This window comes from Macrotis lagotis, chromosome X (genome assembly GCF_037893015.1).
Source record: "Macrotis lagotis isolate mMagLag1 chromosome X, bilby.v1.9.chrom.fasta, whole genome shotgun sequence".
Lineage (NCBI taxonomy): Eukaryota > Metazoa > Chordata > Mammalia > Peramelemorphia > Peramelidae > Macrotis > Macrotis lagotis.
In genome coordinates this window covers 514,969,350-514,987,414 of record NC_133666.1, presented here as the reverse complement: position 1 = coordinate 514,987,414, position 18,065 = coordinate 514,969,350, and the positions used below count along the sequence as shown (strand labels likewise).

Below are 18,065 nucleotides of genomic sequence, written 5' to 3'. Positions count from 1 at the left end.
GGACTAAGTAAAATTTCCTTCTGGATTTCAATAAGAAATTTTATACTTTCAAGAAGGAAAAGAACAACCTTCCTGCAACATCTTGAATGAGAAAACTAATAAACCAACTTTTTTTCCCTCTCCTGATGTATGTTTGCACAAGTACTTTACCTTGTCCCTAAGTATCTTATCAGATAGTAAACAAAGGTTTTACCTATGAAGAATTTATGGAGGCAGCCTTGGAAAAGAAATGCGTCATTTTTTAAGCTGATTTACAACCCCAGATAATTTTTCCTGCATGCAAAGCCAGTTTTTTTCCCCTTTAACAGGCTACTTTGAAAAAAAAATGGGACAGATGGGGGGAGGGGAACCATCATTAAAACTGGTTGATGAAATCTCTCTCCCTTCCACCTCCCTTTTCCTCCTGATCTCTTCCCTGATCACCTTAATCCTTAAAAGCAACAAGAGCCCCCAAAGGAAAACGAATCTTATGTAGAAGACAAAAACACTGTCAATTCCAGTTTCTGCATTAGATTATAAAGTAGAACGACTCCAGGAAACCCACAATCCGCAGAATAGCACAATGTCATCATCAGGTGCTTAGCACTGACTCTGACCTGTAGTACCCCCAGTCTGGCATCTGATAGTTCAGCCTGAATCCTCCCTCCCCCCCTTCACTTTATTACTATTTCAGCTTTTTTGGCCTCGTTTGATTGGCCCTGGCTTCAGCCTCCTCTGATTGGCCGTAGCTTCTCTGACTTAGCAGCCCAGCCCAGCAAATCAATAGACTGCACTCAAGAGCATAAAGATGAATTGTCAAAGCTCAGGCCCCTGCAGGGGGAGAAAAAAAATAACATAAGAGACTGCATCTGGAAGGACACTAAGAAAGCCTTTTCTGTTCTGACAGAAGCCTTCTGGACTCGGTATGTTTGCACATCAACTCCATGGCACTCTTCCAAGATAATTTGTGAACCCTAGTTCACACTATTTTCAAAGTAGGTCATTCAGTGTAATCTCAGCAGAGGAGGGATACATTGTCAGCAGCAGCCACTAGAGACTGTGAGCCTGCAGGACAGGACCTTGCAGACAGAGGGCTGGGCGAAAGTAATACCCGGGTACCATGAGGCTGCAGGCTTCAAGGCCAGCTGGGTCAAGGTGTGTTTGCCAGACGGCTGACAGTCAGTAATAATAATACCAACATGAGAAAAGTGAATCTAATTGCACCCATATTTCTTTTGTGCAAATAAAACAACTCTCTTCCCCTCTCCTTTTCTATTCAAACAACCCGAGGGATTCCCGTTCACTCATTCTCCGAGGGAGACTGCGTGTTCCATCCAGATTATATCCAGACACAATGGCTTTTGCAGAAATGTTTCATGGGCTGGGTAGTGTTGTAATTCTTCCCTTCATTATGTGCTTGGAGTTACCCCGTTCCAATTTTATTATTGCTGTTATTTGATGTCCTTTAAATAAGGCCCATCAGGACCTGCTCCAAGCTGGCAACATGGCAACGCTTGGCATATGCTTTGATTGGTTTCCAGATGCCAAGGCAAGCTCCTTAAGATAGGTCCAAGTGCAGGAACAGGGGCATTCTTTGCCCCTTCTCCCACATGTCTTGTGCCATACCAAAGAGGAAGCTACTCTGCATTCTTTGCTCTCTTCCTGAGCCAGCCACGCACCAGCCCCCTCCCTCAATATAATCACAGATCTGCATGTGCAAACACGCACATATGTGCCCAAACACATTTTCAAGGTACTCGTTCTGTTGTTCACAGTTACAGAAACAAGACTCCCTATCTGTCAAATTCCATAAATCATTCCCCAGCTAAGCCAGGCCAGATGAATCTTTCAGCATAAGTTAGCATCGAAACATAGTCATAGGTCAAAAATCTTGTTACAGTGATCCCGATTTTCTGTCCCTGCAATTAGTCTATCTCAGACACTTGTCATATCATAGCTGGGTACCCTACAGAGCATGCCAGTTACTGTTGATTGCAGGGGTTCTAAGTAAGAGATGTTTCTCTCTCATAAAACTTACGTCTCCAAATTGTCCTAATTTAATAGATAGCCACAACTGGATTTGGGCTGAGCACCATGCCAGGAAGGCAAGAGATGATCAGAAAAAATCTGTGCCTTCAAGGAGTTTACTGTGTTTTTGAAAGTTGACTTTCAGGTAACAGAGGAAGAGTTGTAGACTAAGGTTATTTTCAGTTGATACTGGAGAGTGGTTTACTATTTCCTTCTATGGTTCATTTTACAGATGAGAAAATTGAAGCAAAGAGGGTTTAGTGACTAACCTAGGGTCGCACAGCTAGTTAGTATCTGAGGTTGGATTTGAACTCAGGAAGATGAGTCTTCCAAATGCAGCACTCTATCTGCTACACCACAATCAAGACCTCTTAGAGTATGTAAGAGGACATCATCGGAATCAAGGAAATTTTCATGGAGAAAGGCAATCATGAGCTGAACCCAAAAGAAAGAATAAGATCAGAGAACTGGGAAAGAAGAAAGAAGAGGTTTCAGGCTGAAAAAAAATAGCATTTGAGGCTGTTTTATGTCTCTGTGCCTTGAGCATAGAATTTGAAATAAGGTCGGATCTATGTAATATAGAATTTGACGCTACACTATATAGTTAATGGATAACTCTTTCTACATTTGTATGGATATAATTTTATGTGTATTTTCTCCATATAGATGTAAACATATATAAATATTGGTATATATAGACTCTCTCCATATAGGTGTATAATGTATACTTTCTATAAATACATATACATATATATATATATATATATATATATAAAATGCTGTATGTGTGTGCATATTTATACAAATATAGGGAGAGATTTTATATATATATACATATAAATGGATGTGATGGTGGCATACTATATACTTGTATACTATGAATGTTTAGGTTCATATATTTCTCAAAAAAATGATTAGAATTGGGAAGAAAGAAACAAAACTCTCACTCTTTGCAGATGACATGATGGTATACCTAGAGAATCCCAAGAAATCATCCAAAAAACTACTGGAAACAATTAACAATTTTAGCAAAGTTGAAGGATATAAAATAAACCCTCATAAATCCTTGACTTTTCTATATATGACTACCAAGATACAGCAGGAAGAGCTAGAAAGAGAAATCCCATTCAAAGTAACCTCAGACAGTATAAAATACCTGGGAGTCTACTTGCCAAGGCAGACTCAGAAACTTTTTGAAAACAATTATAAAACACTTCTCAAACAAATTAAATCAGATTTAACTAACTGTACAAAAATCAACTGCTCATGGATAGGTAGAGCTAATATAATAAAAATGACAATTCTAACAAAACTAAACTACCTGTTTAGTGCCCTACCAATCAAAATTCCAAAAGAAAAATACTTTAAGGAGTTAGAAAAAGTTGCAAGTAAATTCATATGGAGAAATAAAAAGTCAAGAATTTCCAGGGACTTAATGGAAAAAAGAAAACAGAGACATTTCTCTGGTCATCCTGTATAGAAGCCAACTTTTCCTTTGGGTTATCAATGATTAGTAGAGATTAAATATTAACCAGGATGAAAATTCAGTATAATGATTGTGATGCAATCTTTATTCATGTCTTTGTTCCATGTTACTAGAATATTCATGGCTATTTCTTAGTTGGGGTTTTGAAGTTTGTTGGTTGGTTTAAGCGTGAATGGCAGACCTTAAGGAAAACTCCAAAATAGTGAATATGATTTACATTTAAAATACATTCTCAAATAATTTTTTTAAAGATTTTATTTATTTTAAGTTTTACAACTTTTCCCCCAATCTTACTTCCCTCCCCCACCCCACCCCCCATAGAAGGCAATTTGTCATTTTTTACATTGTTTCTATGGTATACACTGATCCAAAATGAGTGTGATGAGAGAGAAATCATATCCTTAAGGAAGAAACAGAAAGTATAAGAGATAGCAGAATCAGACAATAAGATATCATTTTTTTTCTATTTTTCCTGGATAGCGTTTGCTTAATATATATTTATTTACATGTTGCCTCCCCCATAAGATTATAAGCTCTTTGAGGGCAGGGGCTTCTTTTTGTCTTTTTGGGGGGCCCTCAGCTTTTAGCACAAGTGTATAGAACATAATAGGCCCTTAATACTTTCTGATTGATTGATTGACCTTGAGCAATCATGGAACTTAAAATGAAGGGGTTAGATTATATGCACTTTAAGGAATATTCCACCTCTTACTCTATAATCCTATTGTAAAGAAAAAGAAAAAAAATATTTACTAAATGTTATATAATTATAATGATCAAGTTGGCTGGGAAAAAACAACTGAGAAACTCTTTAAGAGAAGTGGACACTGTATAGTACAAATGCTTGTCAGACCCATTTGATGTGTTGATTATTTCTGAGGAATGCTTAATTTTTCTTTCTCTTTAAATCTTTCCTTCAAAAGGTGGCTGCAGGTAGAAGCCTTTTGGAAATAAATGTGATGTAAAGCAAAAAGGTATCCATGAAAATAAGAAAAATTGTATTTTAATAATAAAATGTCAACATTCAAACAAGTGAATAGAGCTGAATTAAAGGCTGCTTTATAAAGACTTTTTGCTTTGAATGAGTGTGAAATGAAAAAGGAGTAACAGGGTAGTTAAGCAGCCACTAGAAAATGAATCATCTGAAGTAACAGCTCAAATATGCTTCTTTTATCAGAGGCCCACTTGACGGTTCCACTTCCTTGCTTGGTTCTCAGTTTGATGAAAGTTTAAAGTGTGAATTATGTAACTCCAGCTGGTTGCTTCAGAAGAAATGTGTCTCCACACCAAAGGCCAAAAGGCCCTGATCTCATATTGGGTTGTAGCCCTTTGTGAGTCAGAATTGGAAAGAAGGAGCTTGCCTGGACCAAGATCAGGTGTGCTTTTCTTATCTGGCCTAGTACAACTTTTAAGTTAGAATACTTGGCAGAGGCCAGAGGAGCAGTGATGAAACATTAAAGGAAACTAAAGAAAACACTAAAGAATACAATCTTTGCTTTATTCTAGCTATATGTTCTGCATGATTGCAGCCAGAAATTCGGCTGGCCGGCACCATGGAAGGTGCTCCTTCCTGCTTCCTGGTCTCAGACAGCTGTTGTGTGGTAAGAGGCCAGAAACTGCTTCCCAAAGAGGGTACACAAGGAAAATTGAATAAGATCAAAATTGCAATTCCCTTCAGGGTCCCATTTGCTATGATTTTCCTAAAACAAATGATCACATGCAGCAAGCCTAGTCAGGCAAGAAAATAGTTTTGCATGTGTGACTTTGTGCTTCGTTGACAATTTCACTACTTACTAAAACTATTCTTATTACTAAACATCTAGTAATAAGGCCATGAAATTCTAAGATTAAAAAAAATTATCTTTTTGCTTGGTTTAAGTACAAAATTTATACTACATTGTACTAATTTGTTGTTTTGTTGTCTCTGATTCTTTGTGATCTCATTTAGGGTTTTCTTGGCAAAGATACTGAAGTGGTTTCCCATTTTCTTTTCTAGGCTATTTTATAGATGAAGAAACTGAGGCAACAGGGCTAAATGACTTGCCCAGGGTCTAATAGCAATTTGAGGCCAGATATGAAATCAGTTAAATGAGTCTTTCCAACTCCAGGCCCAGGGCTCTATGTACTGTGCCATCTAGCTACCCCCAAATTTGAATTTATACAAGCATAAAGACCTCAAAGTTGGATGATTAGTAATTCTGATGTACTAGGGTATCATGAATAGAACAATGACTCTGGACTAAGAGGACTCTTAATTACCTGTGTGATCATGGACAAGTCATTTAATGTCCCAGAGCCTCTTTTTCCTCATCTGTAAAATGAGCCCTTAATCTCTAATCCTTTGATATAGTTCCTTGATTCAGAAATTCCTAAATACCTACAGAATGTATTTGAAATATGCATTAGTTTGACAAAATTAAATCTAAAATTAATTTTGCTTTCAGTTCTCATTTAGGAGTTAATAAGTATAAAAGATTTTTAATTAAAAATGCTTTCAATTTATATTATTAATTATTATTTATTATATTTATATTGCTCATTTCCCCCTATAATACAGAAATGGTGTAACTCTGAAGAACTACTTTTCCCTGTTTGGGGTTCCCCAGCTATCCTCTTGATTTCCTAGAATCACAGAATCATAAATCTGGGTGAAACCTGAGAAGTCATCTATTTCTGTGGTCTCCAAAGTTGAGGCTGAAGCCTCATAACATGATTCACAGAAGAGTATGATAGGCTGCATCCATCATCCCTGTGGGGCTTGTCTCCAACAGAAGCACATCACTGTTTTAACATATTAAATAATACTTTCTCCCTAATTCCATATCTTTGCAAGCTACCAAACTCCTCCCTTCTCTGCTTGGTATTGGCCCCATAGGACAGTTATAAACTAAATTTGACCAACACCCACACCATCATCTACAAAGGGAAAATTCCTCCCCCTCCATCCTTACTGGAGCCTGTTCTCCAGATTACTTCAGAGTTTCTGCAGACCCCCTTAGCAGGATAGGTTCTGCTCCCTGGGGCAAAGAACAGTGAACATTTTGCTAAGAGTAAGTAAGAGAATCAAACAGAAGTAAGCATGAACAGGTTGTGTGACCAGATCTCATTACATTTTTCTTTCCTTGAAAATCCGTAATTCTTTTCAACTTCCCTATTTCTTTTGACGGCAGCAGCATCCTTCTTATCACCTAATTTTGAAATCTGGGGTCTCATTTCACTCCTTTTTTTCACTGATTTCACATACCTAATCAGTTGCCAAATCTTATTTCAATCTCTACAGCATCTCTTAAATATCTTCTCTTTTCTATACTCTTGGCTAATAGGCATTTTAATTCAACATGCCCCCCACCTCTATCTTTCTCCCAAACTTTCTCTTCCTCCCAACTTTCCTATATTCAACCAAGTTCTCAACCTTGGTATCATCCATGATTCCTTTCTTACATATATTACATATCCATTCTGTTTGCCAAATCTTGTAATTTCTACCTTTACAATATCACTCACATTCCAGAATTTTTTAAAGAATTCTAGGATTATTGAAGTGTGTGAATGTGGGTTTTTGTTATAGTTTGTAGTCTTTGAAAAATCATAATTTTTGGGGGTAAGTGTGCAGAATTGAAGACTGGCAAATATTCTTTTTTTTTTTTCAAAAAGGGAAAGAAGGTCAATTTTTCAAACAAGAGGCTTGAATTTGATTTTTGGCAAGATTCTTGAATGAATTATTAAAAGAGTTGTTTGTGAATACTTGGAAAAGGCATATGAACATGGATTCACTAAAATCAAATCTTGCAAGACTTATTCATTTCTTTTACTTTTTTGAAATGATAGGTACTGGATATTGAGGGAATTCAGAGACTTGGCATACCTGAATTTAAGCAAATTATTAGGCAAAGTGTCACATTATAGCCTTGTGGGCAAGATGAGGAGATGTGGCTTCATGACAAGGCAGTTAGGTGGATTTAGAATTATCTAATTGACCGTAACTAAGGGGATGATTAATGGGTTTAGGTCACCATGTAGGAGGTCTTTATCAAAGTAACACGGTTTCTGTTTTTGGTTCTATTTAGTACACAATTTTTAAAATTTTGGCATATCTTCTGATGTGCAGTAATGCTGTGAGATCATTTTGCCAACTCTAATTCCATAGCAGGTTGAGTTCTTAGAGCTTGCCTGCTACATCTTTCCCTGGATTCTAGTGGTACCCCTGGAATGCAGAAGGGTTCTCCTAATGATATTAACTTAAGTTCCATCTGGTGTTTTCTCCCTGATATCAATCATTATTGATTACTCTCCTAATAACATTTGACAGTGCCAGCTATTATCTTCTTCATGTCATTTAATCCATTGATATATTCTTTATATTATTGAAGAGCAATTAAGATCAATTAGCTTTGCTGGAATTTGTGGTGCATACCTATAATTCCTATTTCAGGGTATACTGAGACCATTGGATCACTTAAACTAAGACATTCTAATCTATAATTTATATATATATATATATATATATATTATATGTACATATGTGTACATATATACACACATATATTGACATTCACATATATGTATTATGTATAGATGAATAGATAGAGAGAAACAATCAGTTGTCTGTGCATAATATTTAGTACCAATATCGTAAACCTCCAGGGACTGAAGAGTGACAAGGATCCTGCCTAGAGTTAAGCAAACTAGCCCATGTCAAAAAAATAGATGAGGTAAAAAGTTGATGTGGCAATCAATGATGGGATCAGGGCCATGAGACACAATTGCTCTTCTGACTGGTAGACATAGAGTCAGTCTCAAAAATAACAAACAATAATCTACAAATTAACATAACTTTTTTTTAGGTTTTTGCCAGGCAAATGGGGTTAAGTGGCTTGCCCAAGGCCACACAGCTAGGTAGTTATTAAGTGTCTGAGGTCGGATTTGAACTCAGGGACTCCTGACTCCAGGGCCAGTGATCTATCCACTGCACCACCTAGCTGCCCCCAAATTAACATGACTTTGCATTAAGATGGTTGCCTGAACAAGAAGTAAACCAAATGGCTTCTACACACTTATTGTAGCAAAACTCTAGTTTGTACCTGACTAAAGAATGATGTAGAAATAATGAAAAAACTATAGTAAATTACTTCTTCCATCCCCAAACTACATTAAAAGTCAACCAGAAACGTGAGGATAATTGTAAAGGGAAACCCTCCAAAGGCAGTACCACCCCAACCAGAGATAGGACCTATCTTTCAGGCTTGAAACTGAAAATTCCTTTCTCTAGAAGCAACAAAAAAGGAAAACTCCCATGAGCAAGTCCCATGGTGTTGAGACAGCCCCTCTGTGGGGCCCTTAGAAGGCCCAAGGAGAGTTAGCAAGCATTAACCAGTAATCAGACTGATACTGTAACTCAGAATGGAACAGCCCAAGTCCAAGAGATCCTATCATTAACTCTTGAGACATCAGGGAGGGTAGATCCAGATCTCTACACTTCAAAGATAGGATGGGGAGACCTATGACAGGTGAGGGTTGGAGGTTCCTAAGAACTCAGCAGACCTAGGGTGAGAAAACTCAGGACCTACCACCTCACTCAAAAAATAATCCTGATATAAGACCCCAATTCAATAACTAAAAATGTAGTAATGAGTAGATCAAAGGAACACTGACCTGTATAAAAATTATTGCAAATCTTGTTGTTTGTCTTTCATTCTCAAAGAAGACCAATGTCATCAGGAAGACTTGCAATTGAATTGGATGTGAATGAGGCAGGACTGTGCAAAGTCATCAATCTTACTCTCTACTCCAGATACATCTGAGTTCAGTGTCAACACATAGGTCAGGATGACTAAAGATGGCCCTAGAGGCAGTTCCTAGGTCTCAGTTTGTCTGATGAAATGTCCATTCAGTGATTTAAGTTAGGTAAGAAATGATGCAAAAGATGGCCTATTTTGCCTACTCAAAAAAAAATCAATCTGGGAAGGGAAGGCTCTCAGGGTTTCTGGCCAGAACAAAAGCAATTGCTATTTACTATTACTCTGAGCCATCAAAACCCAAACTATGACCAAGTACAAACCTAAAGATCTCCCAAAAGAAGGAGAAACTCTGAAATAATGTAAACAGATTTAAAAAGGAAAAATGGATTTTCTACAATAACTACATGAATATCTAGGAAAAATGAAGCAAGAAATTAAAAAATGAAGTAGTCAAAAATGACTAGAAGGAGTATAAGTAGGCTAGAAGAGAAAAATGGTAAATCTTATCTAAGAAATGGAAACTCTGAAAAGTAGAAAAGATCAAATAGAAGTCATTGACTCCCCGAGACAATAAGAAATATTAGAACAAAATCAAAAGCTACAAAGACTAGAGGTCAGAGATATCTAGAAAGGTAAATTTATTTGAGCAATTCAGAGGAACTGTGTGATAATATAATGCTAATATTCTAATTGAAAAACAAGTGTCCCTTTAAGACCTTAATGTCTTCAAAAGGTATAAAAATAGTTAAGAAAAACTGAGGCAGTTATTGTGTGGATTGGTTTTGATTGTTTTAAGACAGAAGGGAGAAATTAAAGCATAAGGAATACACTGATACAGAAAGGAGGAAGAAGGGAGTAGAACTTATTTCTTCTCATTGGGCTAACTGAGAAGAAGAGTGTATAAACATGGAAAGAGTGGGGGCAATGGAAATCAGATGGACCTCATTCTTAAGTAGACAAAGTAGGGCTGAATGCATACAAAATAGTTTGGTATAGAAATACTTCAAAATCAACAGGTAAACAAATAGGGATGGGAGGAAGATTAATTATAAATGAGAGAGAATGGTCAAAGCAAGATTAACTTCATGATCCTTCATGGGGAATTTCAAGTTGGGGAGAAGGAGTAAAGAACTAGAACCTAAAGTATACCTTATATTGATTCTTAGGCAACTGGGGAATAGATGAACAAATTGTAGTTTAGCAACACTAGGGAATATGATCACCACATAAGAAATATGAAAAAGATGATTTCAGAGAATCCTGGGAGAGTACAAATTGATGAAAAGTGAAGTAAGCAGAAAATAGCAGAACATTTTGTACAAGGACAACAACTTTGTGAAGAAAACTAACATTGGAAGTCTTGAGAAGTCCAATCAAAGCATTTACTAAGTATGTCTCCAGTGGGCTTATCATGAAGCATTTCATCCACAATCTGATGATGTACAAATTGCAGAGATAAATATTTTGGGATATTGTCCCCATGTGAACTTGTTTTATTTTACATGCTATTTAGCTATGAAGACTCTTTTCACTTGATTTTAAATTGTGTGGTGGGTGGAGGGGAGGAGGTCAAGAGTAAAAAGGTATAGCAATAGAAATATTTTTAAAAGATCTTGGTGTTGAAAGAGAAGTATCTGCCTAGATTTTTAATATTAAGAAATAATATTTGTACCTATTTGATATTTTCTGAGGGCTTCTTCTGAACCAGATTGCTCCACTAAAACCCCTCTCAGATGTAAATTCTTCCAATTGTTCAATGTATCTCCATTGTTAAATGAAATTCAACAAGATAAGAGCAAATTCAGCCTCTCTCTCTACCCCCCCTCCAGCTTTCTGCCTCTTAGTTTTTCAAAGTGGGTACCTGATCCCATTCACATAGAGCATAGAAGTCACCCTTTAACTCCCTTTTTGCTGACTCTTCTCTGCACAGGAATTGGCAAGATATAAAATTAACCCATATTCCCTTTCAGGCCAGACTCACTAGAGTCAAAGCCCAGCCATTTTTAAATGACTGCTTTCCTTTCTTTTTCCCTTAAGCATTCTTTCCTTAACCCTGGTTATATAGTTTGTCCTCAAGTAACTTGTCTCTCCAGATGAAGTTTAATCTGTCAACTGCTTGTGTTTTGCAGGCCTGTGAATAAAAAAATCTGAGCTTTCATACCTCCAGGATCAGTTATGAGTTCTTCACTTAAGAATGAGCCCTTATGTGGGGGAAGGTAGGTAGCATAGTGGATAGAGCACTGGCCCTTGGAATCAGGAGGACCTGAGTTCAAATCCAACCCCAGACACTTCATAATTACCTAGTTGTATGATCTTGGGCAAATTACTTAACCCCATTGCCTTGCAACGCCCCCCCCCCCCAAAAAAAACCCCAAAATACAAATTTGGCCTCAGACAATAATTACCTAGTTGTGTGACCTTGGGTAAGTCACTTTAATCCCATTGCCTTGCAAAACAAACAAACAAAAAAGAATGAGGTCTTATCATTAAGTTCTTTGGGATAGTACCACCCAATTTCCCCTTCATCAATCCTAACATTTTTAAAGAAAAGAAGAGAACCAGTTTTGCGGGCGGCTAGGTGGCGCAGTGGATAAAGCACAAGCCCTGGAATCAGGAGTACCTGGGTTCAAATCCAGTCTCAGACACTTAATAATTATCTAGCTGTGTGGCCTTGGGCAAGCCACTTAGCCCCATTTGCCTTGCAAAAACCTAAAAAAAAAGTTTTGAAAATAATGTATAGAATTTATATACTTGAAATAATGAGCAAAATGAAATGGGAGATTCATTTTTTCATGTAGCAACCTCTAGCATGAAGAAATGTTCTTTCTCTGTGTTTAAATTCAGGCTTAAAAAATAAATTAACTTTTAAAAAGGTATCTTTACCAAAAAAGAAATAGCAAAGACCAAAATCCTGAAAATATATCTCCCACCAAATCTAGTCACACTCTTCTTTTAGTTCCTGAGTATAATGGGCTTAGACTTAAAGTGTTTGCTCCTAAGCATTTACCCCAGGAGGAAATTTATTACAAGTACAAATAATCAAATAACCTCTACTCTCTGGGACACTTACATTATAAACAAGCACATATAAATATATACATCACATACACACAAAAGCAATAAATTAAAATTAATGCAAAATATGCAGTATCTTGGGAGGAAAGACGTTTACCGTTAAGGGATAAGGAAAAATTTCATGCAGAAGATGTTTTCCAAGTTATATCTTAAAGAAAAAAAAGGAAGTCCATGAGATTGAAGTAAAGCAAGCATTCATTCCAGATATGGGGAACACCCAGTGAAGGGACAAAAAGATGGGAAGTAGAGAATAGTTTTCCAAGACACAGGCTACAGTGACCCCCAGGGCCCATTCAAGGGGATGGGGCACTGCATGTTGTGCTCATTCGTGATATGGGTTGCATTGTATTCATGAATAGGTATTGAATTATATTTGCACCTTGAGGGGTTTTTGTAGAGTGATGTAGCCCAGAAGAGTGTTAAATGTGAAGTATACAGGGAAGGCTAATTTGGGTGAATTTAAATGTGCAGAAAGGGGATTAATGTCAATTGAAGTTAGAAAAGTAATTTGAGATCCTATTTAAAGTAGGACTTTAAAAGCTAAACAGATAAGTATCTATTTTATCCTAAAAATGATGAGAATTATTTAAGTAGGGGAGTCACATGGTCAGATCCATGCTTAAGAAAAATCACATTGTTAAGCAGTCAGTCAACAAGACTGCTTAATTTATTATTATTAATTTTCCACTGTGCTAAGTGCTGGAGAAAAAATGTGTGATGAACTGGACTGGTGATTCACTTGAAGGAGGAAGACCAATTAGGAAACTTTTGTAATAATTAAGGCAAGAAGTAATGAGGGCTTGAACAAAGATGGTAGATATAGGAATGGAGAAAAAGTGCCAGATATGAGAGGGATCATGAAAGTTGGGCAACTGATTATTATGTATGTGGTAGAGTAGAGTAAGGAGAATAGAATAATGCCCAGTTTACAATCTAAGACACAACAAGGATAGTAGGACTTTCTACAGAAATAGAGAAATTTATTAAAAGGGTGTAATTTGTGGGAAAGCTGATGAGTTTAGATATAAACATGTAATGTTCATTACTTCCCAATGTGGCAAACTCAGTAGCCAGGTCAGCTCCTTGCCTGTAGGACACGATCTCTCAGCTATCAAGTAGATTCTTTTCTGGATTAGGTCACAAAGAGGTACAGGGTACTGACTCAGGGGTACTGACTCCTTACCTAGCTCAACTTTGGCAGTTAATGCAGTATTTTCTGAGCTCATCATTGAACCTCTCAAAATTTACAAAGTCACAGGCTAGACTTCCCAAACTAAATATTCATTTATGAAAAAGAAGGAACAAATGCAAAGAGGAAAAGAAACAGAGGCACCATGTGTTCACAGTCACATGTCAGCCCAGGTGGGGAGAGTATGGCAGCTGAATCAGCTGCTTCTTGCCTCCATCCAGGTGCTTAGAGAAATTTTTCTTTTTCATTCATCATCAGGGAAGAAGAGAGTCCTAGGTTCTCTTGGATCCCTTTGTATGCATTCATAATTTCTTCTCAACATGAAAAAAAACAGAAAGGAATCAATCACAGAATAACTACATATCAAAATGTATTCCCAGGAACCCGCTCACCATCATTCCCTTCCCTTCACTTCCCATTTGAGTTGGCATCAAGAAGAGTTCCCTAGATATGATTTGATGATTGAACATTACATTTGGATGAAAATCATGGAAGGCATGCTTATAAAATCTTCAGATGGTACCAATGTAGAAGGGGTAGCAAACACAGATAACAGAATAATCTTCCAATAAGATCTAATAGGCCATAATGATAGAACAATTTGAAAAGACATAATTTGATATAGATAAATATAAATTTGTGCAGTTTAGTTTTTTGAACAAGAACATACCAGATTGCGGAAGACATACTTTGAAAGCAGTTCATCTGAAAAATACATCTAAGTTTTGCAAATTACAGACTCAATATGAGACAATAGTATGATAATAATTGCAAAACTTATGGGACTTTAAGATTTGTTAAAAGTATAAGAGTGACCAGAATTCAAAAACTTTATTATCATGATTTGTCCTGCTTTGAGAGTGTCTAGGAGCTTAATAGTTTCTCTGAGGCAACCCATTCTACAAATTCTTCCTGCTATTAAGTCCTAAAACTTATTGTGGTCATGTCTCCCTAAGGCTTTGGCTTTCCAGATCAACTAGCCTTAACTGCTTCATCTGATCAACATGTGATAATTTGGGGGGACTCTTGGAAATGACCCATTTCTCAATATCCCTCCTCAAGTGTGGCCCTCAAAATTGAGCACAATGTGTATGACCAACATGTGGACTGACTAAGATAGAGTACAATGGTACTATTACTCCCTCCTTTAGGATCATTATGTTCTGGTTAATGTAGATTAAGACAGCTTTGGCTATTTTGATAGCCATTTCATAATGCTGATTAGTTTTGTGCTTGTTTGCAATTCTCAAAAATACTGAAATCTTTCAGTTCAAATAACATATTGTTTATCCACATTTACCCCATCATGTATTCTTGCAGTTGATTTTTTTGACCCTAAGTACTGGGCTTTACATTTGTGTTTATTACATTTCATCTTGTTGGGTTTGACTTTTCATTTTGGACCCTGACTCTGTCAACCAACTAGACCCATATATGAACACAGTCCAAATGCAAACAAAATTATAGGAATAGAAACTGATTTCTTGGGGACATCCCTTAACATGGCAGTTCTCTGCTTTAGAATTAGCCTGCTGTCTCTAACATTCCACCAAACATATGGTGGAACTGATTTGTAAGCATTCAGATTAATTACTTAATAGGTCAAAAAGTGTTGGTTTTAATATGGAATTGTTTAGCTCTAATTTCCCATTTTATACATATATTTTTCAAAAAAAAAATGAGAAGACTAGACATTTTCCAGCTGGAAATAATTGAAAATCTTCAAATTATTGGAACATTTTATATAAATACTGTAGTATTTTTCCTAGACAGATAAAAATTTGTGGGTAAAGCATCCAGATTCATTCTAGTAGATGAAAGGAACCAGGAAAAAGCCATCTAGTGGACACCAGGGAAATCATCCTAAACCAAGAGCTAATTCTATTAGAAAAAAGGTCCACTATTATATGCTGGCACATCAAGGAGTGTTATATGCAGAGGACAGTTCTGAAAGTCTTTTCTTATGTTTCTAATGATTGTGCAAATTAGGACTTGATGCTAGATCATTTTATATAATCATAAAGAACCTTGGATGTAACGGACACAATAAATGCTACTGAAATGCATGCACTAAATGATCAGTGCTAACTTTTCTTCTTCCATTTAAGGGAAATTGCAACTATGTAAAGTCTTATTTTTATTATAAGTAATGATGATATGATGATAATAATAATAATAATATACATTTATAGTTTTAAAGTTTGTAAAATCACTTTACATGAATTATTTCAATGATAACAGATTTATAAAATGCTTTGCAAGCCTCAAAGTACTATACAAATGCTATTATTATTTATTATAATAGTAATTATCACCATCATCATTATATAACATTATGTTCACAATAGATCTGTGAGAGAGGATACTACATGTATTTTTTATTTCTATTTTATAGATGAGGAAAGTGAAGCTTAGACAGTTTAAGAGTCACACAATGTCAGTGAAGATGCGAACTCAGGTCTTTCCAACTCTAAATCCAATACTCTATCACTTATGCCAAGCGGCCTCTCACTATCATCTCTAGTGAAGTCACTAATTGTATAGATGAGGAAACTGAGAATCCACTTGGATAAAAATATAAAATTCATTTGAAACATAACAAATATACTGTCTAATCATATCTGCTGTAATAAAGTCATGCTCAATGTAATGTGTAATTTGGTTTTGATTTTAAGATACATACTGTCATCTGTATAAATAATTGTATCCATCTTCAAAGAGGCATTTTATCTAAAAACTGCCTAATCTTACCCTGCACAAATTGAAAAGATAATTTAGTGTCATTTGAACCTTATTGTTACTAGGATAATAGTAGCTAACATTCATATATTGTTTTACAAAGCACTTTGATTATATTAGGCAAAGTACTTTTGTTCTTCATCATAAGAAGGTAGGTAAGGCCACTCCACAAGGAGGATCCATAAGGATCCTCACTGAAGTAGGTACTGTGATCATTTCCATCTTAGATGAAGAAACCGAGAGTGAGAATGGTTGAATGACTGCACACAGCAGAAAAGGCCATTATCCTAACTGAACTCAGATGATTCCAAGTCCAGGGTTTTAGTTTCTAGCTTACCTATTTCATATATGTGTGCGTGTATGCATGTACATATATATATGTGTGTGTGTATGTGTGTGTGTGTGTGTTTGCATGAATATATATGTATGTATGTGAATATGTATATAGTAGCATAGATATAAATCCTAAAGTCAGTGAGTATCAATTTTCCTGCTATTCAAAATCTTAAAGCAAAATTTTCAAAGCCTGCTCGTCTCCTAAGCACCTTCTGATGAATGCAGTGATTATCTCTGCTTAGCACAATGCAGAGATAACTTTATAAGATTCTTTTCAAAGACTGGAAACTTTATAAGATTCATTTCAAAGACTGATGCCACTTCATAATCATTAGTATTTAAAGGTACCCATTTCATGTCTAGGGCTATCTGAATAGTGGAAGGTAAGTTGGGATTTTTTTTACTAGTTGGTATGTTTCTGCTGAAAGAATGAAACAGATACCTATTATATTAAAGAATGAGACAGATGAATATTATATCTGCACCAGGAGTTTAAAAATGGGATGGTAACAGGAAACATTTAGCACTGTGTTTTCATGAACTCATTACATCATTTTTAGGGTTCACAGAACTGTCATCATTCAAAGACTACAAAATTCTCAATCACAGAGCTGAATGAAGAGAGAGATGTGATAGTCAACCAGTCTTCCATGGTAAAGGCCTGAGTTTTGGCATAAAAGCTAATTCCTGGGGAAGCTGGGAAGACAAAATAGTCCCTTTCCTACTCTATTTTGCCTGCCCCTGGAGCATTATGAGCCAAGCAACTTTGATATTACAATGGAGTGAAAATGTTGAGCTAATCTTTAACTTTTTAAATTTACTTTTCTCAAATGTGAGGTGCTAGACAATGAAAATAGACTGTGATCTTAAAAAAAACCTACCAGTGAAACCTTAAATGATAGCACACTCTTCCACTAAGAGAATTTTCAATTTTGCTTCAAATTCTATGGATGCTCAGCTTCAGCAAGGTCCTACCTCCTTTTCTGTAAGTTCCCTTAATGTCCATCCTGTGGAATGGTTCCCTTGAGCTTTTTATATTTCTTTTTCCCTCTTTTTTCCTGTTGGTTTGGTGGCAGAACTGCCAGCTCTTCTAAATTTACTGTGGTGAGTTTCTGACTATAAAGCCTTGTCCCTAGACTCATCAAGTTTTTCTGCTCTATGTAGGTCGTTCTCTGCATTCTCTTCTCTGTATCTAATGGCTCTTTCAAAGATCTATCCATCTGGAATCTCCTTCAAGTTCTGCCAGATGGTAAGTTTACTACCAGATGGTAAGTTTACTGGGAGAAAATCATGCTTACACTGAACATGAGCATCAGAGTGGTTGAGAGGGTAGAGCTAGGATTGATAAGATGAGCTTGAAGATTTTCACAGAATTCCTCTTCCCTTCCTGTCTCTCAAACTGAGAGATACAATGAACTGTTTTTGTTAATTTGGAAAAAGTATTCTGGGTTTAGGCTACTACTTATAATCAAACACATGAAGGTCCAAGAACATA

General features: G+C 36.3%; 1 long non-coding RNA gene across 1 annotated transcript; it reads left to right on the top strand.

Moving 5' to 3' along the window:
- The first annotated feature begins 829 nt into the window (after window positions 1-829).
- LOC141501338 (uncharacterized) lies at window positions 830-17,811 on the top strand. Its single transcript, XR_012472209.1, has 3 exons — window positions 830-902; window positions 5,000-5,094; window positions 17,735-17,811. It is a non-coding gene; the product is annotated as an uncharacterized LOC141501338 (long non-coding RNA).
- The last annotated feature ends 254 nt before the right edge of the window (window positions 17,812-18,065 follow it).